The following is a 23,739-nucleotide window of genomic DNA, read 5'->3' on the forward strand; positions in this document are numbered from 1 at the left end:
TCGGCGCAACATCGAGGGCCGAAGGGCCTGTACTGCACTGTATCCTTCTATGTTCTATGTTCTATGTTCTATCTGTTATTGAATGTTGCATAGAACATAGAACATAGAAAAATACAGTGCAGTACAGGCCCTTCGACCGAAGCCTACCTAACCTACACGAGCCTAATAACCTCCATATGCTTATCCAATGCCCGCTTAAATGACCATAAAGGGGGAGAGTCCACCACTGCTACTGGCAGGGCATTCCATGAACTCACAACCCGCTGAGTAAAGAATCTTCCCCTAACATCTGTCCTATACCTACCACTCCTTAATTTAAAGCTGTGTCCCCTAGTAACAGCTGACTCCATTAGCGGAAAAAGGTTCTCACTGTCAACCCTATCTAAACCCCTAATCATCCTGTACACCTCTATCAAATATCCCCTAAACCTTCTTTTCTCCAATGAGAACAGCCCCAAGTGCCTCAGCCCTTCCTCATACGATCTTCCTACCATGCCAGGCAACATCCGGGTAAACCTCCTCTGCACTCGTTACAATGCCTCCACATCCTTCCTATAGTATGGCGACCAAAACTGCACACAATACTCCAGATGAGGCCGCACCAGAGTCTTATACAACTGCAACATGACCTCAGGACTCCGGAACTCAATTCCTCTACCAATAAAGCCCAGCACACCATATGCCTTCTTCACAGCACTATTTAGCTGGGTGGCAACTTTCAGAGATTTGTGTACATGGACACCAAGATCCCTCTGCTCATCCACACTACCAAATAGCCTACCATTAGCCCAGTAATCCATCTTCTTGTTATTCCTACCAAAGTGAATGACTTCACACTTAGCTACATTGAACTCCATTTGTCACCTTTCTGCCCAGCTCTGCAACTTATCTATATCCCGCTGTAACCTGCCACATCCTTCTTCGCTGTCCACTACTCCACCGACTTTCGTGTCATCCGCAAACTTGCTCACCCAGCCTTGAAGCCCCTCCTCTAGGTCATTTATAAAAATGACAAACAGCAATGGTCCCAAAACAGATCCTTGTGGAACACCGCTAGTAACTGCACTCCAAGGTGAAGCTATACCATCAACTACTACCCTCTGTCTCCTTCCAGCCAGCCAATTCCTAATCCAAATCTCTAATGCACCCTCAATGTCATACCTCCGCAGTTTTTGCATTAGCCTGCCATGGGGTACCTTGTCGAACGCCTTGCTAAAATCCATATACACCACATCTACTGCTTTACCCTCGTCCACTTCCTTGGTCACCTTCTGAAAGAACTCAATAAGGTTTGTGAGGCACGACCTGCCCTTCACAAAACCATGCTGACTATCCTTGATTATATTATTCCTGTCCAGATGTTCATAAATCCTATCCCTTACAATTCTCTCTAAGACTTTGCCCACAACAGAAGTCAGACTCACTGGCCTATAGTTACTAGGCCTATCCCTACTCCCCTTCTTGAACAAGGGGACCACATTCGCTATCCTCCAGTCTTCTGGCAATATTCCCGTAGACAACGACGACATAAAACTCAAGGCCAATGGCTCCGCTATCTCCTCCCTAGCTTCCCAGAGGATCCTAGGATAAATGCCATCAGGCCCAGGGGACTTATCTATTTTCATCCTTTCCAGTATTCCCCAGACCTCTTCCCCACATACCTCAAGGCCATCCATTCTAATCACTTGTGACTCAATATTCACATCAGCAACAGTGTCCTGTTCCTGAGTGAATACTGACGAAAAATATTGATTTAGTGTCTCTCCAATCTCCTCCGCCTCCACGCACAACTTCCCACTACCATCCTTGACTGGACTGATACCTACCCTAGTCATCCTTTTATTCCTGACATACCTATAGAAAGCCTTTGGGATTTCCCTAATCCTACCAACTAAGGACTTCCCATGTCCCCTTCTCGCTGCTCTTAGCTCTCTCTTTAGATCCTTCCTGGCTACCTTATAACTCTCAATCGCCCCAACTGAACCTTCACGCCTCATCTTTACATGGGCCGCCCTCTTCCCTTTCACAAGGGATTCCAATTCCTTATTAAACCACGGCTCCCTCACAAGACCCTTTACTCCCTGCCTGACTGGTACATACTTATCAAGGACACCCATTAGCTGTTCCTTGAACAATCTCCACATATCATTGTGTTCTTCCCTTGAAGCCTATTTTTTCCAATCCACGCATCCTAAGTCATGACTCACCGCATCATAATTTCCCTGCTCCCAGCTATAACTCTTGCCCTGCAGTGCACACTTATCCCTCTCCATGAGTACAGTAAAAGTCACCGAGTTGTGGTCACTGTCCCCGAAGTGCTCACCTACCTCCAAGTCTAACACCTGGCCTGGTTCATTTCTTAGAACCAAATCCAGTATAGCCTCACCTCTTGTTGGCCTGTCTACATATTGTGTCAGGAAACCCTCCTGCACACATTGGACAAACACCAACCCATCTAAAGAACTCGAGCTATAGCTTTCCCAGTCAATATCTGGAAAACTAAAGTCCCCCATAACACCCACCCTGCTACTTTCACTCTTCTTCTGAATCATCCTCGCAGTGCTTTCCTCTATTTCTCTCGGACTATTAGGAGGCCTGTAGAAAACTCCTAACAGTGTGACCTCACCTTTCCTATTTCTAACCTCAGCCCAAACTACCTCAGATGGCAAGTCTTCCTCCATCGTCCTTTCCACCACTGTAATACTATCCTTGACAAGCAATGCCACATCTCCCCCTCTTCTACCCCCATCTCTGACCCTACTAAAACATTTAAACCCTGGACCCTGCAACAGCCATTCCTATCCCTGTTCTACCCACGTCTCTGTAATGACCACAACATCGAAGTCCCAGGTACCAACCCACGCTGCAAGTTCACCTACCTTATTTCTTATACTTCTGGCATTGAAGTATACGCACTTCAAGCCACCTTCCTGTTTACAGGCACCCTCCTTCGAGATCGATACCATGTTCCTAACCTCCCTACACTCCAGGTCTTGAACCCTAAAGTTACAGTCCAGGTTTCCATGCCCCTGCAGAGTTAGTTTAGACCCTCCCAAAGAGCACTAGCAAACCTCCCCCCAAGGATACTGGTCCCCCTCAGGTTCAGGTGTAGACCATCCTGTTTATAGAGGTCCCACCTTCCCCAGAAACAACCCCAGTTGTCCAGAAACCGGAATCCCTCCCTCCTGCACCATCCCTGTAGCCACACATTTAACTGTTCTCTCTCCCTATTCCTCGACTCTCTATCACGTGGCACGGGTAACAAACCAGAGACAGCAACTCTGTTCGTTCTAGCTCTGAGCTACCAACCTAGCTCCCTGAAAGCCTGATTAACATCCTCACCCCTCTTCCTACCTATGTCGTTGGTGCCAACGTGGACCACGATCTGGGGCTGCTCCCTCTCCCCCTTAAGGACCCGGAAAACACGATCAGAGACATCACGTAAGCTAGCGCGACACCAGCTTCCGGATCTGCTAGGCGCTTAAGAAAAACTTTAAATTTTAGCCGTTAAAAAAACAATAACTGGACAATACCACGACTTAAAATAACACCACCAGACAGCCGTTACCTGCTCCGCCGAGAGAGTGAGGCCGAAGGCTTTGAGCTGAGCGCTTTTATAAGAAAAAAAAACCGTCCCAGGTTATGCATATCAGAGGATTTTGTGAGCAATCTCTGGATGAGTTATGGAAGCTGTATTCACTGTGAATATGGGTCTACAACATGACCAACAAATGAGGCACAAGTTGCAGAAAGGGGAAGCTCTGTAAAGAGAGATGAGGAGCCTCTTTCATACCGAGCCTGGATTTTCCAATTGTATTTTACAAATCTACAAAATGTATAGGACAGTTTTGAGGAGCTGAATGGTCTCCCCTGTTTCTGTGCACCAGGGTATAGCAGTAAGTAAACTCCAACTGCTTCTGTCTATCAGGTTTGAGGGGCTGAATGGAACACAGAAACATGGGAAGGAGGTGCAGGAGTGTGTCATTAGACAGATTTAAGCCTTCTCCACCAGGCACTAAGATTGTGGCTGATCAGGTTTTGGTCTCAGCCCCACTTTCCTGTCTGTATCCCATTGTACTCTTATATAAACTTTGTCACTGCTGACTGCACCACATTGTTGATGTCATCTGTAAACTTACGAACCATGCCTCCAATATTCACATCCAAGTCGTTTGCGAACATGATTAAAAGCAGTGAGCTCAGCACTGATTCTTTCCGCACACCACTGGCCACAGGCCTCCGGCCTGGAAAACCATCCGTTGCCTTCAATACAATTTTGCATCCAATTGGTTAGCTTTCTCTGGATTTCATGTGACCTAATTTTAGTAATCTGTCTACAATGAGGAACCATATTAAACGCCTTGTTGAAGTCTCTGTAAACAATGTACATCATAGTGCCTTTGAAAATCTTTGTCACCATTTCAAAATAGTCACAGTAATGAGACATGATTTCCATCTCACAAAGCCATGTTGACTGTCCCTAATCAGTCCTTGCTTTCTAAATGCATATCAGTCCTATCCATCAGAATCCCCTCCAAATTGGATGTGTGATGAACAACAAAGAAGGTGACCTCAGATTACAACAGGATCTTGATCAGATGGGTCAATGGGCTGAGAAGTGGCAGGTGGAGTTTAATTCAGATAAATGTGAGGTGCTGCATTTTAGGAAAGCAAATCTTATCAGGACTTCTACACATATGGTAAGGTCCTAGGGAGTGTTGCTGAACAAAGAGAAGTTGGAGTGCAGGTTCATAGCTCATTGAAAGTGGAGTCGCAGGTAGATAGGATAGTGAAGGAGGCGTTTGGTATGCATTCCTTTATTGGTCAGAGTATTGAGTACAGGTGTTGAGTTGTGATGCTGCGGCTATACAGGTCATTGGTTAGGCCATTATTGGAATGTTGCAAGCAATTTGAAATACGTTGGGAAACTTGAAAGGGTTCAGAAAATATTTACAAGGATGTTGCCACGATTGGAGGATTTGAACTATAAGGAGAGGCTAACATCATGACTGGTCTGATTGTAGCTGAACACAACTTGCCTGTCTGGTCCCAATAAACATTGACGTTTCTGACCATCAAAGGTCAGTTAAGGTCAGACATGAATATTCTCAATGACCTAGTCTTCACTGTTCCCTGGGGATGACAGCACCACAGATCGCACAGTCCGACAGAGAAACAAACAACCTTATCTCAAAAATAAATGGGTGGCCCTTTAGTTTTAAAGTGTGTTCACCTCACAACAAATCACCTCCTCTTTTCAGACATTAGGGCTCAGCATATGTGAACAGACGTCGACCAATCTGCCCCTCAAACACGTCCCAGAGTTCCTTTGACTGTTCAGTAAAGTATTTATCAAACTCAGTCGCCATTACACACTTGGGAATATATTCCTGCCATCGTAAGGCCATAAGGTATAAAAAGTTAAATCAGGCGATTTGGCTCATCAACTGTACTTTGTTGTTCCATCCCGCTTTACATTTTACAAGCACAATTCCCCGCCTTCTCACTGCAACTACTGATACGTGTACTAATCAAGCATTATTTATTTCCGTCTTAAACAGGTGATTGCAATGAGTTTCCATATCTGTATGTGTGTGTGCGTGCATCAATGTGTATCTGCTTAATGGCAAGAGACTGGGTGGTAGAGGAGGATTGGGCGTGTGTGTTTCTGTGTATGTCTGTTAATGATAGGAGATAGGGTGGTGGTGGAGGATGGTGTGTGTGTGCTTCTGTGTATATCTGTTTCATGGCAGGAGACAGGGTGGCCGTGGAGAGTTGTGTGTGTGTGGTTCCGTGTATTTCTGCTTAATGGCAGGAAGCGGGGTGGTGGTGGATGGTTGTGTGTGCGTGTTTCTGTATAAACTGCGATATGGCAGGTGTCAGGGTGGTCGTGGAGGCCTGTCTGTTTGTGTTTCTGTGTCTATCTGTTTAATGGCAGGAGTCAGGGTGGTCATGGAGGCTTGTCTGTGTAAATCTATTTAATGGCAGGAAACAGGGTGGAGGCGAAGGGTTATGTGTGTGTCTCTCTGTGTGTATCTGCATAATGCATAGTGGTAGCAGACAGGGTGGTGGTGGAAGTCGTTGTGTGCGTGTGTTTCTGTACGTATTTGTTTAATGACAAGAGACAGTGTGTTGGTGGAGGGTGATGTATGTGTGTTTCTGTGTTCATCTTTGTAATGACAGGAGACAGGTTAGTGATGGAGGGATATGTGTGCGTGATTCTGTGTAAATGTATTAAATGACAGGAGACAGTGTGGTCGTGGAGGGTTGCGTGTGCGTGTCTGTATATATTTGTTTCATAGCAGAAGACAGGATGCTGCTGGAGGATGATGTTTGTGTATGTTTCTGTGTATATCTCTTTAATGGCAGGAGACAGGGTGATGGTGGAGAGATGTTTGTGTGTTTCAAAGCATATCTGCTGAATGGCAGAAGATAACGTGGTGGTGGAGAATTGTGTGGGGGGGTTTCTGTCGAGATGTTTTAATGACAGAGGAAACGGTGGTTGTGGAGGGATGTTCGTGTGTGTCTGTGTATATCTGTTTAATGGCAGGAGTCAATGTGATGGTGGAGTGCTCTGTGTGTGTGTGTTTCTGTGTATGTCTGGTTAATGATGGATACAGGGTTGTGATGGAGGGATGTGTCTGCATTTCTGTGTATATCTGCTTAATGGCAGGCAATAGGGAGTGGAGGAGGGTTATGTTTGTGTGGTTCCGTGCATAGCTGTTTAATGGCAGGAGACAGCGTGGTAGCCATTCAGCAGATATGCTTTGAAACACACAAACATCTCTCCACCATCACCCTGTCTCCTGCCATTAAAGAGATTGTGGGCGGCACGGTGGCACAGTGGTTAGCACTGCTGCCTCACAGCGCCAGAGACCCGGGTTCAATTCCCGACTCAGGCGACTGACTGTGTGGAGTTTGCACATTCTCCCCGTGTCTGCGTGGGTTTCCTCCGGGTGCTCCGGTTTCCTCCCACAGTCCAAAGATGTGCGGGTCAGGTGAATTGGCCATGCTAAATTGCCCGTAGTGTTAGGTAAGGGGTAAATGTAGGGGTATGGGTGGGTTTCGCTTCGGCGGGTCGGTGTGGACTTGTTGGGCCGAAGGGCCTGTTTCCACACTGTAAGTCTAATCTAGTAGATGGTTGTGTCTCTGTATATCTTGTATATCTGATTAATGGCAGGAGACAATGTGTTGGTGGAAGATGGTGTGTTTGTGTTTCTGTTTATATTTGTTTAATGACAGTGTGCTAGTGGAGGTTTGTATGCGTGTGTTTCTGAGTATGTCTGTTTAATGAAAGGAAACAGGGTGGTGGTGGAGGGTGGTGTGTGTGTTTCGGTGTCAAACTGTTTAATGACAGAAGACAATGTTTTGGTGGAGGCCTGTATGTGTGTCTGTTTCTGTGTATATCTGTTTAATGACAGGAGAAAGGGTGATGGTGGAGGGATGTGTACATCTGTGATTCTGTGTATATCTGCAAAATGACAGGCGATACGGTAGTCGTGGAGTGTTTTGTGTGTGTGTGTTTCTGTGCATATCTGCGTAATGACAGGACATGGGATGGTGGTGGTGGGATATGTGTATGTTTCTGTGCAAATCTGTTTACTAACAGAAGGAAGGTTGTGGTGGAGTGATGTGTCTGTCTGTTTCTCTGTATCTGATTAATGACAGGAGACAGAGTGGTTAAGGAGGGTTGTGTGTGTTTTTCCGTATTTAGATTAGATTAGATTATTTACAGTGTGGAAACAGGCCCTTCGGCCCAACAAGTCCACACCGACCCGCTGAAGCGTAACCCACCCATATCCCTACATTTACCCCTTTTACCTAACACTACGGGCAATTTAGCATGGCCAATTCACCTGACCCGCACATCGTTGGACTGTGGGAGGAAACCCACGCAGACACGGGGAGAGAGTGCAAACTCCACACAGTCAGTCGCCTGAGTCGGGAACTGAACCCGTGTCTCAGGCGCTGTGAGGCAGCACTGCTAACCATTGTGCCACCGTGCCGCCCATTATGTTTAATGACTGGAGAAAGGATGGTGGTGGAGGGATGTGTGTATGTGTTTCTGTGTATATGTGTTTAATGACAGGAGTCAGGGTGTTGGTGGATGGATGGTGTGTGTGTTTGTATGTATACCGTTTAATCAAAGGAAAAATGGTGTTGATGGCATCTTGAATGTGTGTGTTTCTGTGCTTGTCTGTTTAATAACAGGAGACAGGGTGCTGGTGGAGGGACGTGTGTGTGAATGTCTGTATAAATCTGATTAATTACATGAGACAGTGTCGCGGTGGAGGGATGTCTGTGTGTGTTACAGCGTTTTTCTCTTTAATGGTAGGAGACAGGTTGACGTGGAGTCTTTCATGCGAGTGTTTCAGTACTTATCTATTTAAAAACAGGAGACAGGGTGAAGGTTGATGCTTGTGTGTGTGTATGTTTTCCTGTGTATATCTGTTTAATGACAGGAGACAGGGCAGTTGTGGAGGGTTGTGTGTGTTTGTTTCTGTGTATATCTGATAATGAAAGTAAACCGGGTGGTAATAGAGGGTCTTGTGTGTGTTTGAGGAGAAAGTGAGGTCTGCAGATGCTGGAGATCAGAGCTGAAAATGTGTTGCAGGAATTTAACAGAAGAAGGACTTATGCCGGAAACGTCGAATCTCCTGCTCCTTAGATGCTGGCTGATCTGCTGCGCTTTTCCAGCAAAACATTTTCAGCTTGTGTGTGTTTCTCAGTATATCTGTTTAATGGCTGGAGACAGGGTGGTGAAGGATGGTTGTGAATCTGTGTGCGTGTTTCTGTGTATAGCTGTTTAATTACAGGAGAGAGGGTAGTGGTGGAGGTTTGTTTCCTTATGTTTGTGTGTATACCTGTTTCGTGGCAGGAGACAGGGTGGTGGTGGACAGATGAGTGCGCCGGTTTCCGTGTATAACTGTTTAATGACAGGAGGGAGGATGGTGGAGGATGGTTGTACGCGTGTGTTTCTGAGTACGTATGTTTAATGACAGGAAAGAAGGTCGTGGTGAAGATACATATGCATCCTTTTCCTTGTATATATGTTTTAAGACAGGAGAAAGGATGGTTGTGGAGTGATTGTGTGCATGTTTACGTGTACATCTGTGCAATCTGATGAGACAGGGTGGTGGTGGAGGCTTGTGTGCGTGTGTTTCTGTGTATATCTATTTAATGACTGGAGAGAGGGTTGTGGTGGCATAAGGTGTCTATGTGTTTCTCTTTATATCTGTTTAATGACTGGAGACAAGGTTGTGTGTGTTTTTCTGTATATATATATATGTGTTTAATGACAGGAGAAAGGATATTCGTGGAGGGATGTGTGTATGCCTGTTTCTGTGTATATGTGTTTAATGGCAGGAGACATGGTGGTGCTGGAGGGTTGTGATAGTGCGTGTTTTGCATATCTGTTAAATGACAGGAGACAGAGTGATTGCGGAGTCTAGTGTGTGTGTTTCTCTGTGTATATCTGACTAATGGCAGGAGACCGGGTGGTGGAGGAAGGTTGTGTGTATGTGTGTTTCTGTGTATATCTGATTAATGGCAGTAGATGGGGTGGTTATGGGGGATCTTGTATGTGTTTCTGTGCATGTCTGTTCAATGAGAGCAGACAGTGTGTTGGTGGAGGATGGTGTGTGTGTGTTTCTGTGTATATCTGTTTAATCACACGAGATAGGGTGGTGGTGGAGGATTGTATGTGCATGTTTCTGAATATGTGTGTTTAATGGCAGAAAAAAAGAGTGGTGGTGAAGGGATGTGCGTGTGTTTCCGTGCGTCCCTGTTTAATGACAGGAGACAGTTTTTTTTCGTGGAGGCCTGTATATATGTGTGATTTTGTGTTTGTCTGCTTCATGACAGGGTGATGATGAAGGAATGTGTATGTATTTCTATGCTTATCTGCTTAATGGTAAGCGATAGGGTAGTGGTGGAGAGTTATGTGTGGGGTTCTGTATATATCTTTTAATGGCAGAAAGCCTGGTGAAGGTGAAGTAGTGGTGTGTGTGTCTATATGTTTGCTTGTCTATCTGTTTAGTGAGAGGGGACATGGTGGTGGAGGGCTGTGTGCATGTTTCAAATTATATCTGCTTAATGGCAGGAGATAACGGCGGCACGGTGGCACAGTGGTTAGCACTGCTGCCTCACAGCGCCAGGGACCTGGGTTCAATTCCCGCCTCAGGCGACTGACTGTGTGGAGTTTGCACATTCTCCCCGTGTCTGCGTGGGTTTCCTCCGGGTGCTCCGGTTTCCTCCCACGGTCCAAAGATGTGCGGGTCAGGTGAATTGGCCATGCCAAATTGCCCGTAGTGTTAGGTAAGGGGTATATGTAGGGGTATGGGTGAATTGCGCTTCGGCGGGTCGGTGTAGACTTGTTGGGCCGAAGGGCCTGTTTCCACACTGTAAGTAATCTAATCTAATAACGTGATGGTGGAGAAGTGTGTGTTTATGGTTCTGTGTATATGTTTTGTGTGTCTTTCTGTGTATATCTGCGTCATGGCAGGAGACAGGGTGTTGGCAGAAAGTTGTAAGTGCCTTTCTGTGTACATCTGTTTAATTATAGGAGACAGGGTGGTGTGGAGAGTTGTGTGTGTATATGTGCATATGTGCGTGTTTGTGTGTAAACCTGTTGCATGATAGGAGACAGGCTGATGGTACTTGACTGTGGGTGTGTTTCTGTGTGTATCTGTTTAATGGCAGGAGATACGGTGATAGTGAATGGGTCTGTGTGCATGTTTCTGTGCAAATCTGTTTAATGTCATGTGACCGGGTTGTGGTGGATGGTTCTGTGCGTATGCTTCCCATATATAATAGTTTAATGGCAGTAGACAGGGAGGTGGAAGAGGGCGGCACGGTGGCACAGTGGGGGCGGCACGGTGGCACAGTGGTTAGCACTGCTGCCTCACAGCGCCAGAGACCCGGGTTCAATTCCTGACTCAGGCGACTGACTGTGTGGAGTTTGCACATTCTCCCCGTGTCTATGTGGGTTTCCTCCGGGTGCTCCGGTTTCCTCCCACAGTCCAAAGATGTGCGGGTCAGGTGAATTGGCCATGCTAAATTGCCCGTAGTGTTAGGTAAGGGGCAAATGTATGGGTGGGTTGCGCTTCGGTGGGTCGGTGTGGACTTGTTGGGCCGAAGGGCCTGTTTCCACACTGTAAGTAATCTAATCTAAAGAGTTGTGTGTGCGTATTTCTGTGTATGTCAGTTTAATTTCAGGAGGCAGAGTGGGGTGGAGTGTTGTGTGCGCGTTTTTCTGTGTATATTGGTTTAATGGCAGGAGACAGGATGGTGATGTAGGGTTGTTTGCATGTGTGTTCCTACCTACATTTGTATAATGGCAGGAGACAGTGTGTGTGTGTTTGTGTGTTTCTGTGCACACATGTTGAATGGCAGGAGACAGGGTGGTGGTAGAGAGTTGTGTGTGTGCTTCTGTGTATATCTGTTAAATTGCAGGAGATAGGATGGTGGTGGAAATTTGCGTAATTTGTGTTTCTGTGCATATCTGTGTAATGACAGGAGACATTCCTTGGAGGGTTGTGTGTGTATGAGTGGGTGCGTGTTTCTGTGAATACCTGTTTAATGGCAGGAGACAGGATGATAGTGTAAGGTTGCGTGCGTGAGTGTGTGTGTGTGAATGTGTGTATGTTTCTGCGGATCTGTTTAATGACAAGAGAGTGTGCATTAGTGGGGGATGTTGTTTTTGTGTGTTTCTGTGTACATCTGTTTAATTTCAGGAGGCAGGGTGATGTTTGAGGGTTGTGTGTATGTTTCTCTGTGTACATCTGTATAATGACATGAGACAGGGTGGTGGGGTAGGGATGTGTGTCTCTGTGTTTATGTGTATGTGTTTGTGTGTTTTTGTGCTCATCTACTGAATCGCAGGAGACAGGGTGGTGGTTGAGCGTTGTGTGTGCGGATATTTCTGTGTACATCTGTATAATGCCAGGAGACAGGGTGGTGGTGGAGGATTGTGTGTGTGTTTCTGTATATGTCTGTTGACTGGGAGCAGAGAGGGTGGTTGTGGAGGGTTGTTTGTGTGTATTTCTGTGTTAATCTGATTAATGGTGGCAGGTGGTTTGGTATTGGTGGAATGGTGTCTGTGTTTCTGTGTTTGTCAGTTTAAAGACTGAGAAGGGGTTATGGTGTCTCGGACTTTTTTCATTGGAGAAAAGGAGGAGGAGAGGGGACCTAATTGATGTATACAAGATAATGAGAGGCACAGAGTCGATAGCCGAAGACTATTTATCTGTTTGAAGACACGAAAAACGGTTATTATATAGGCTTGTGTGTGTGTTTCTGTGTATACCTTTTTAACGACGAGGAGATAGTGTGGTGATGGAGGGTTGTGTGTGTGTTTCTGCGCACATCTGTATAATGGCAAGAGACAGGGTGGTGGTGTAGGGATGTGTGTCTATGTGTGTGCACGTGCGTGTTTGTGTACTTCTGTGTACATCTGTTGCATCGCAGGAGACAGAGTGGTGCTAGAGTGTTGTGTGTGTGTATTTCTGTGTATATCTGTTCAATAGCAGGAGACTGGGTGGTGGCAGAGAGTTGTGCGTGTGTTTCTGTGTCTATCCGTTTTATGGCAGGATGCAGTGTCATGGCAGAGAATTCTGTGTGCATTTCTGTGCACATCTGTTTAATTGCAAGAGACAGGGTGGTGGTGGAGGGTTGTGTGTGCGTTTCTATGTACATCTGCATAATGGCTGGAGACAGGGTGGTGTTGGCGGAATGTGTATGTATGTGTTTCTGCAGGAGGCAGGGTGGTGGTAGAGTGTTGTGTGTGTGTTTCTGTGTGCATCCGTATAATGTCAGGAGCAAGGGTGGTGGTGTAGGGATATGTGTGTGTGTTTGTGTGTGTGTATGTGTTTCTGTGCACATCTATTGAAAGGCAGAAGACAGGGTGGTGGTAGAGGGTTGTATGTGTATTTCTATGTGTGACAGTTTAATGGCAGGGGCCAGGTTGGTGCTGGCGTGGTGTGTGTGTGTGTGTGTGTGTGTGTGTGTGTGTGTGTGTGTGTGTGTGTGTGTGTGTGTGTGTGTGTGTGTGTGTGTGTGTGTGTGTATCTGTTCAATTGGAGCAGACAGGGTGTTGGTGGATGAATGGCGTGTGCGTGTTTCTATGTATACCTTTTTACTCAAAGGAAACAAGGCGTTGGTGGAGTCTTGCATGAGCATGTGTCTATGCTTAGCTGTTTAATGTCAGAAGACAGGAGAAAGTTGGTATGTGTGTTTCTGTGTATATCTATAATAACAGGAGACAGGGAGGTAGTGGAGGGTTATTTGTGTGTTTCTGTGAATATTTGTTTAATGGCAGGAGACAGGAGGGTGGTTGAAGGTTGTGTGTATGTGTGTGTATGTGTGCGCACGTATGCGTGTGTGAGTCTATGTGTCTGTGTGTGGGTGTGGGTGATTTTGCGTATATTTGTTTAATGGCAGGAGACAGGGTGGAGGATGGTGTTTTGTGTGTTTTTCTGAGAATAATGACTGGAGACTGTGTCGTGGTGGAGGTATGGTGTGTGTGTTTCTCTGCATATCTGTTTAATGGCAGGAGACAGGGTGGTGGAGGAGGCTTGCATGTATGTGTTTCTATGTACATCTGTTCAACGGCAGGAGACAGGGTGCTAGTGGAGATATGTGTGTGTTTCTGCGTACATCTGTTTAATTGCAGTAGACAGGGTGGTGGTGGAGGGTTGTGTGTGCGTGTTTCTTTGAAAATCTGTTTAATGGAATGAGACCGGGTGTGGTGGAGGATTATGTGTGAATGTTTCTGTGTACAATAGTTTATTGGCAGGAGACAGGGTAGTGGTGGAGAGTCGTGTGCATGTTTCTGTGTACATCAGTATAATGTCAGGAGATAGGGAGTTGGTGGAGTGTTGTGTGTGTGTTTCTGTGTCTATCTGTTTTATGTCAGGAGACAGTATGGTGGCAGAGAGTTCTGTGTGTTCTTCTGTACATCAGTATAACTGCAGGAGACAGGGTGTCGGTGGAGTGTTCTGTGTGTATTTCTGTGTCTATCTGTTTTATGGCAGGAGACAGTGTGGTGGCAGAGAGTTGTGTGTGTGTTTCTGTGTACATCTGTTTAATTGCAGGACACAGGTGGTGGTGGAGCGTTGTGTGCGTTTGTTTCTATGTACATCTGCATAATGGCAGGAGACAGGCTGGTGGTGCAGGGATGTGTTTCTATGTGTGTACGTTTGTTTTTCTGTGTACATCAGTTGAATGGCAAGAGACAGGGTGGTGGTAGACATTTGTGTATGTTTCTGTTTATATCGATTTAATGGCAGGAGTTAGGGTAGTGGTAGCAGGTTGTCTGTGTGTGTCTTTCTGTGTATATCTGTGTCGTGGCAGGAAACAGGATGATAATGGAAATTAGTGTGTGTGTGTTTCTGTGTATATCTGTGTAATGACAGGAGACAGGATAATTGTGGTGGGTTGTGTGTGAGAGTGTGTGAGTAGAACATAGAATATAGAACAGTACAGCACAGAACAGGTCCTTCAGCCCACGATGTTGTGCCGAGCTTTGATTCTCATGTAAGGTCAACCTAATGCATGAATCCTCAAATTTCTTTCACGATATGCATGTCCATCAGTGTCTTAAATATCCCCAATGACCTCGCTTCCAAAACTGCTGCTGGCAATGCATTCCATGCTCTCACCACACTTTGTGTAAAAAAAACCCGCCTCTAACATCCCCTCTATACTTTCCGCCAAACAGCTTACAACTATGACCCCTCAGGCTAACAATTTCTGCCCTGGGAAAAAGTCTCTGGCTATCAACACCATCTATGCCTCTCATTGTCTTGTACACTTCAATTAGGTCCTTTCTCTTCCTTCTTTCTTCCAATGAAAAAAGTCTGAGCTCAGTCAACCTCTCTTCGTAAGATAAGCCCTCCAGTCCAGACAGCATCCTGGTAAACCTCCTCTGAACCCTCTCCAAAGTATCCACATCTTTCCTATAATAGGGCGACCAGAACTGTACACAGCATTCCAAGCGCTCTCTGATCAAAGTTTTATAGAGCTGTGACAAGATCTCACGGCTCTTTAACTCAATCCCCCTGTTAATGAAAGCCAAAACACCATATGCTTTCTTAACAATCCTGTAATCTTGGGTGGTAATTTTAAGGGATCTATGCACCTTCACACCAAGATCCCGCTGCTCCAACAAACTGCCAAGAATCCTGTCTTTAATCCTGTACTTATCTTTCAAGTTCGACCTTGCAAAATGCATCACTTCGCATTTATCCAGATTGAACTCCATCTGCCATCTCTCAGCCCATCTCTGCATCCTGTCAACGTCATGCTGCATTCTGCGACAGTCCTCTATGCCGTCAACGACACCTCAACCTTTGTGTCATCTGCAAACTTGCTAACCCATTCTTCAATATCCTCATCCAAGTCATTAATAAACATTATAAAGAGTAGAGGCCCAAGAACAGAGCCCTGTGGAAAACCTCTCACCACTGACTTCCAGCAGAATACTTTCCTTCCACTACCACTCACTGTCTTCTGTCGACAAGCCAATTCTGTATCCAGACAGCTAAATTTCCCTGTCTCCCATTCCTCATGACATCCTGAATGAGCCTAACATGGGGAACCTCATCAAATGCCTTGCTGAAGTCCATATACACCATATCTGCCGCTCGACCCTCAGCAACTTGTTTCGTAACGTCGTCAAAGAACTCAGTAAGATTTGTGAGGCATGACCTGCCCCTCACAAAGCTGCATTGACTGCATTGAATCAAGCCATGCTTTTCCAGATGGTCATAAATCCTATCACTCAGAATCCTTTCTAACACCTTGCAGACGTCAGAGGTGATACTGACTGGTCTGTAATTGCCAGGGATTTCCCTATTTCCTTTATTAAAGAGAGGAATTACATTTGCCTCCCTCCAGTCCTCAGGTGCGAATCCAGTGGAGAGTGAGGATGCAAAGATCTTCGCAAGCGGCGAAGCAATCACATTTCTCACTTCCCAAAGTAGCTGAGGACAAATCCGGTCTGGTCCTGGCAACTTGTCAATCTTAATGTTTGTCAAAGTTTTCATCACATTAGCTTCCTCAATCTCTATCCGTTCCAGCATGCTTACCTGCTCCTCAATGGTTTCCATCACTACAAGGTCCTTTTCTTTTGGAAAGGCAGAAGCAAAAAACTCATTTACGACTTCCCCTACCTCCTCAGACTCTATACATAAGTTTCCTGTGCTATCCCTGATCGGAGGAGAAAGTGAGAACTGCAGATGCTGGAGATCAGAACCGAAAATGTGTTGCTGGAAAAGCGCAGCAGGTCAGGCAGCATCCAAGGAACAGGAGAGTCGACGTTTCGGGCATGAGCCCTTCTTCAGAAATGAGGAAAGTGTGTCCAGCAGGCTAGTATATAGGGTAGGAAGGAGGGACTTGGGGGGAGGGGTGTTGGAAATGCGATAGGTGGACAGAGGTCAAGGTGAGTGTGATAGGCCGGATTTGGGGTGGGGGCGGAGAGGTCAGGAAGACGATTGCAGGTTAGGAAGGCGGTGCTGAGTTCGAGGGATTTGACTGAGACAAGGTGGTGGGAGGGGAAATGAGGAAACTGGAGAAATCTGAGTTCATCCCTTGTGCTTGGAGGGTTCCTAGGCAAAAGATGAGACGCTCTTCCTCATCTTTACTTGCAGTGTGGTAACAGGCCCTTCGGCCCAACAAGTCCACTTCGACCCACCGAAGCAAAGCCCACCCATACCCTTACATTTGCCCCTTACCTAACACTACGGGCAATTTAGCATTGCCAATTCACCTGACCTGCACATCTTTGGACTGTGGGAGGAAACCGGAGTACCCGGACGAAACCCACGCAGACTCGGGGAGAACGTGCAAACTCCACACAGTTAGTCGCCTGAAGCGGGAATTGAACCGAGGTGTCTGGCGCTGTGAGGCAGCAGTGCTAACCGCTGTGCCAACGCGCCGCCTACCGGGCCTGTCTCCCCATTATAGAGGAGGCTACATCGGGTGCACCAGATGCAGAAAAATGATGTGTGTAAAGGTGCAGGTGAATTTATGCTGGATATGGAAGGATCCCTTGGGGCCTTGGAGGGAAGTAAGGGGGGAGGTGTGGGCTCAGTTTTGCATTTCTTGCGGTTGCAGTGGAAGGTGCCAGGAGTGGAGGTTGGGTTGGTGGGGGGTGTGGACCTGACGAGGGAGTCACGGAGGGAGTGGTCTTTTCGGAATGCTGATAGGGGAGGGGAGGGAAATATATGTCTGGTGGTGGGGTCCGTTTGGAGGTGGTGGAAATGACGACGGACGATACGATGTATATGGAGGTTGGTCGGGTTGTAGGTGAGGACCAGTGGGGTTTTGGCCTGGTAGCGATTGGAGGGGCGGGGCTCTAGGGCGGAGGAGCGGGAACTGGAGGAGATGCGGTGGAGGGCATTGTCAATCACATCTTGGGGGAAGTTGCGGTCTTTGAAGAAGGAGGCCATCTGGGTTGGATGGTATTGGAACTGGTCCTGCTGGGAGCAGATGCGATGGAGACGAAGGAATTGAGAGCATGGGATGGAGTTTTTACAGTGGACAGGGTGAGAGTAGGTGTAGTCTAGGTAGCTGTGGGAGTCAGTTGGTTTATAGTAAATGTCCGTGTTGATTCGGTCGCCCGAGATAGAAATGAAAAGGTCGAGGAAGGGGAGGGAAGAGTTGAGACAGTCCACATAAATTTGAGGTCGGGTGGAAGGTGTTGGTAAAGTGGATGAACTGTTCAACCTCCTCGTGGGAGCACGAGGCAGCGCCGATACAGTCATCGATGTAGCAGAGGAAAATGTGGGGGGTGGTGCCAGTGTAGCTGTGGAAAGTGGATTGTTCCACATATCCTACGAAGAGGCAGGCATAGCTGGGACCCATGTGGGTGCCCATTGCTACTCCTTTGTTTTGGAGGAAGTCGGAGGATTGGAAAGAGAAGTTGTTCAGGGTGAGGACAAGTTCAGTCAGTCGAAAGAGGGTGTCAGTGGAAGGGTACTGGTTGGTACGGCGTGAAAGGAAGAAGCGGAGGGTTATGAGACCTTCGTGATCGGGGATGGAGGTGTACAGGGATTGGACTTCCATGGTGAAGATAAGGCGTTGGGGACCGCGAAGTGAAAATCATGGAGGGGTGGAGGGCGTGGGTGGTGTCCCGAACATAGGTGGGGAGTTCTTGGACTAAGGGGGCAGGACTTTATCGAGGTGTGCAGAGATGATTTCTGTGGGGCAGGAGCAGGCTGAGACAATGGGTCTTCCATGGTGAAGATAAGGCGTTGCCTTATCCCTGATCGGCACGACTCTTTCTTTGATCATACTCTTATTCCTCATATTCGTGTGAAATGCCTTTGGATTCTCCCTAATCCTTCCTGCCGAGCCTTTTTCGTGCCCCCTCCTGACTGTCCTCAGGCCATTTTTGAGCGCCTTCCCCTCCTACCTGTAATCGTCTAGAGCTGAGCAAGACACTTGCTTCCTCCATCTTACGTAAGCTGCCTTCTTTCTTTTGACGAGAAGCTCATCCGCTCTCATCATCCAAGGTTTGTTTATCTTATCCCTCCTTGCCTGGCTCAGAGGAACACGTTTATGCATCACTCGCAACAACTGTTCCTTAAATAGTCTCCATACATCAATAGTGCCCTTTCCATGGAACAATTGCGCCCTGTCCATGCTTCCCAACTCACGTCTGATAGCATCATCGTTTCCTTTTCCCCAATTAAATATTGTCCCATTGTGCCTGCTTCTCTCCTTGTCCATAGCTTTGTAGAATGTAAGGCAGTTGTGGTCACTATCTCCAAGATGCTCTCCCGCTGCAGGATTTGACACCTGCCCCGGCTCATTGCCGAGCACCAAATCCAAAATGTCTTCTTGCCTCCTCAGCCTGTGAACGTACTGAGTTTGGAAATCCTCCTGAACACGCCTTGCAAAAACAGCTCCTTCTAACACATCTGCTCGAAGGAGGTTCCAATCAATATTGGGAAAGTTAAAGTCACCCATTTGAACAAACCTACTACATTCACACTTTTCCACAATCTGCCGACCTATGCTTTCTTAAATCTCCCTGCTGCTTTTGGGGGGCCTGTAGTAAACCACTAATGAGATCACTGCTCCCTTACTGTTCCTAATTTCCACCCATACTGACTCAGTAGGCAGACCCACCTCGACAATGGTAACTTCTGTAGCTGTGATACCCTCTCTGATTAGCAGTGCTACACCCCTTCCTCTTATCCACCCTCCCTATTATTTTTAAATGTTCTCTACCCTGGAATATCCCGCAACCATTTCTGTCACTGAGAAACCCACGTCTCTGTTATGGCCACAGCATCATAACACCACGTAGTGATCCATGCACGAAGCACATCACTTATATTCCTGATACTCCTTGCATTAAAGCAAACACACTTTAACCGATCCCTTGGTTCTTTCTCAGAAAGTTCTTTCCCACTGGTTGCGCTACCTCATGCTATTGCCTCATCTCTATCAACTGTCACCCCCGGTATATAGCTCAGGTTCCCATCCCACACCCACCCCCACCATACTAATTTAAACCCTCCTGAACCACTCGAGCAGACCATCCACCCAGGACATTGGTCGCCTTCCAGTACAAGTGCAACCCGCACTTCATGTACAGATCCCACCTTCCCCAGAAGGCATCTCAATTATCTACATATCAGAAGACTTTCCTCCTACACCAGCTGTTCAGCCACGTGTTAAGCTGCGCCCACTCCCTGTGTGTTTCTCTGAATACCTGTTTAATGACAGGAGACAGGATGGTGGTAGAAGTTTGCGTCTGTGTTTGTGATTCAGCATATATCTGTTTAATGACAGGAGACTGGGTGTTGGTGGAAGGTGACATTTTTGTGTGTGTCTGTGTGTATCTGTTTAATGGCTGGAAACAAGGTGGTGGTGGAGGCTTGTATGCATGTCTTTCTGTGTATATCTGTTTAAAGTCAGGGTTCAAGATGATGAGTGTGTTTTTCTGCATATATCCCTCTAATGACAGAAGGCAGGGTTATGTGTGTGTGATTCTGTGTACATCTGTTTAATGGCAGGAGACAGAGTGATGGAGGAGAGTTGTGTGTGTGTCTGTGTTTCTGTGTACATCAGTATTACGGCAGGAGACATGGTGGTGGTGTAGGGATGTGTCTGTGTTTCTGTGTATATCTGTTTAATGGCAGGAGACAGGGTAGTGGCGCAAAGTTGTGTGTGTGTGTGATTCTGTGTCAATCAGCATAATGGTGGGTGGAAGTGTGGTGGTTGAGGGATGTGCGTGTGTAAGTGTGTGCGTGTGTGCTTCGTCATCATTTTTTTTAATGGTGGGAGAAAGTGTGGTGGTTCAGGGATGTGCGTGTGTGAGTGTGTGCCCACGCGCCTCTGTGTCAATCTGTTTAATGGTGGGAGACTGTGGTTTTGGAGGGATGGTGTGTGTTTTTCTGTGTTTGTCTGTTTGGAGACAGGAGAAAGGGTTATGGCGTAGGCTTGTGTGTGCGTGGTTCTCTGCATGTCTTTTTAATTACGTGGAGACAGTGTGGTGGTGGAGGGTAGTGTGCATGTTTCTGTGTGTATCTGTTTAATGGCATGAGACAAGGTGGTGGAGGAGGTTTGTGCGTGTGTGTTTCTGAGTGCATCAGTATAATGACAGGAGACAGAGTGGTGGTGCTTCTCTGTATATCTGTTTAATGGCAGTAGACAAGGTGCTGGTGGAGTTTTTTGTGTGTGTTTCCGCGTACATCTGTTTAATTACAGGAGACAGGGTGGTGGCAGATGGTTGTGTGTGCGTGTTTCTTTGTAAATCAGTTTAGTGGCATGAGACAGGGTGGTGGTGCAGGATTCTGTTTTTCTGTTTCTGTGTATAACAGTTTATTGGCAGGAGACAGGGTCGTGGTGGAAGACTGTTTTTGTGTGTGTGTGCGGGTTTCTGTGTTTATCAGTTTAATTGCAGGAAACAGCGTGGTGGTGGAGTATTGTGTGCACGTTTTTCTGCGTATATTTTTTTAATGGCAGCCCAAACGGTGGGGGAGGAGGGACGTGTGTGTGTTTCTGTGTACATCAGTCTAATGTCAGGAGACAGGATTGTGGTATAGGGATGTGTATGCATGTGTGTGTCTGTGCTTCCGTGTGTATCTGTTCAATGGCAGGAGGCAGGGCGGTGGAGGGTTGTGTGTATGTTTCTGTACATATGTGTTTAAAGATAGGAGCAACAACAGGTGCTGGCCTGTTGTGTGTGCGTGTGTCTGTGTATATCTGTTTAATGGGAGCCACTTTGGTGGATTGATGGTGTGTGTGTGTTTCTATGTATACCTTTTTAATCAAAGGGAACAGGATGTTGGTGAAGTCTTGCATGTGCATGTATCAATGCTTATCTGTTTAATGCCAGAAGACAGGATGGTGGTGGAAATTGGTGTGTGTGTGTGTGTGTGTGTGTGTGTGTGTGTGTGTGTGTGTGTGTGTGTGTGTGTGTGTGTGTGTGTGTGTGTGTGTGTGTGTGTGTGTGTGTGTTTCCGTGTATTTCTGTTTAATGACTCAAGACTTTGACGTGGTGGAGGGTTGGTGTGCGTTTCCCTGCATAACTGTTTAATGGTAGAAGACAGGGTGGTGGAGGAAAATTCTGTGTGTATGTTTCTGTGTATAATCGTTTAATGGCAGGAGACAGGATAGTGCTGGAGGGTTGTCCGTGTGTTTCTGTATACATTAGCATATTATCACCAGACAGCGTGGTGATGCAGTGTTGTGTGCGTGTTTTTCTGTGTTTATCCGTTTAATGTCAGCAGACGGGGTGGTGGTGGAGGTTTGTGTGTGAGTTTTTGTGTAAATCAGTATTCTGTCAGGAGACAGGGTGGTGGTGTAGGGATGTGTATGTATGTGTATTTATGTGTGTGTGTGTGTGTGTGTTTCTGTGCGCGTCTGCTGAATGGAAGGAGTCAGGGTGGTAGTCGGTTGTATGTGTGGGTACCTGTTTAAAGGCAGGAGACAGGGTGGTGGTGGAGGGTGTGTGTGTCTTTCTGTGTATATTTGTTTAATAGCAGGAGAGAGAGTCTTTATGGAGGGTGGTGTGTGTGTTTCTCTATCCATCTGCTTAATGGTGGGAGACAGTATGATGTTGAGGGATGTGTGTGTGTGTGTGTGTGTGTGTGTGTGTGTGTGTGTGTGTGTGTGTGTGTGTGTGTGTGTGTGTGTGTGTGTGTGTGTGTGTGTGTGTGTGTGTGTGTGTTTCTGTGTCAGTCTGTTTAATGGTCTGAGACAGGGTGGTGTTGGAGAATAGTGTGTGTGCGTGTTTCTGTGCGTGTCTGGTTAAAGGTTGGTGGTTTAGGTTTGTGTGTGTTTCTGTGTATATCTTTTTAATGACGAGGAGACGGTGGTGGTGGAGGGATGTGTGGGTGTTTCTCTGCGTATCTGTTTAATGACAGCAGACAGGGTGGTTTTGGAGGGTTGTGTGTGCATGCTTCTGTGTATAACAGTTTAATGGCAGCAGACAGGGTAGTGGTGGAGGGCTGTTTGTGGGTGTGCGTGTGTTTATGCGAATATCAGTTTAATTACAGGAAACAGGGTGGTGGTGGTGGTGTGTTCTGTACGTGTTTCTCTATGTATATCTGTTCATGGGCAGGTGACAGGGTGTGGAAGGAGGGATGTGAGTGTGTTTCTGTGTATATCTATTTACTGACAACAGACAGGATGTTTGTGGATGATTGTGCGTGTTTCTGTGTAAATCTGTTTAATGGCAGGTGACAGGGTTGTGTTGGAGTGTTGGGTGCGTTTTTCTGTGTATATTGATTTAATGGCAGGAGACAGGGTGATGGCAGAGGGATGTGTGCGTGTTTCTGTGTACATCTGCATAATGGCATGACACAGGGTAGTGGTGTAGGATTGCGTGTGTGTGTGTTCTTCTGTGTGCATCTGCAAAATGGCATGAGACACTGAGATGGTCAAGTGTTGTGTGTGCATTTCTGTGTATATCTGTTTAATGCAGCAGGCAGGATGGTGGTGGAAATGGTTGCCTGTGTGTGTTTCTGTGTATATCTGTGTAATGACAGGAGACAGGGTGGTGGTGGAGGGTTGTGTGTGTATGAGCGTGTGTGTATGTGTGTGTGTGTGCACGCGGTGGAATTCTGCATATATCTGTTTAATTACGAGAAGACAGGGTGTTGGTGGAGAGTGGTGTTTTTTCTGTGGGTTTCTGTGTATATCTGTGTAATGACATCAGATAGGGTGGCTGTGGAGGGTTGTGTGTGCGTGGTTCTCTGTAATTCAGTTTAATGGCAGCAGACAAGATGGTGGTGGAGGGTTGTGTGTGTGTGTTTCTGTGTATATATGTTTAATGGCAGGAGACAGGATTGCAGTGGAGAGTTGTATGTGTGTTTCTGTGTACATCTGTTTCAGTGCAGGAAGCAGGGTGATTGTGGAGGGTTGCGTGCGTGTGTTTCTGTGTACATACTTATCCTGGCAGGAAACATGGTCGTGTTGAACTTTTGAGTGTGTGTGTTTCTGTATATATTTGTTTAATGGGAGCAGACAGGGTGGTTGTGTCGGGTTGTGTGTCTGTTTGTCTGTGTCAGTCTGCTTAATGTTGGGAGGCAGAGTGGTGGTTGAGAGATGTGAGTGTGTGGTTTTTTTTCTGTGTCAATCTGTTTAATAGTGAGTGGGCAGGGTGGTGTTGGGAGATGGTGAGTGTGTTTTTATGTATGTCTGTTTAAAGACAGGAGAAAGGATGGTGGTGTTGACTGGTGTGTGTATGTTTCTGTGTATATCTTTTTAATGACGAGGAGA

Source organism: Hemiscyllium ocellatum, chromosome 18 (genome assembly GCF_020745735.1).
Source record: "Hemiscyllium ocellatum isolate sHemOce1 chromosome 18, sHemOce1.pat.X.cur, whole genome shotgun sequence".
Lineage (NCBI taxonomy): Eukaryota > Metazoa > Chordata > Chondrichthyes > Orectolobiformes > Hemiscylliidae > Hemiscyllium > Hemiscyllium ocellatum.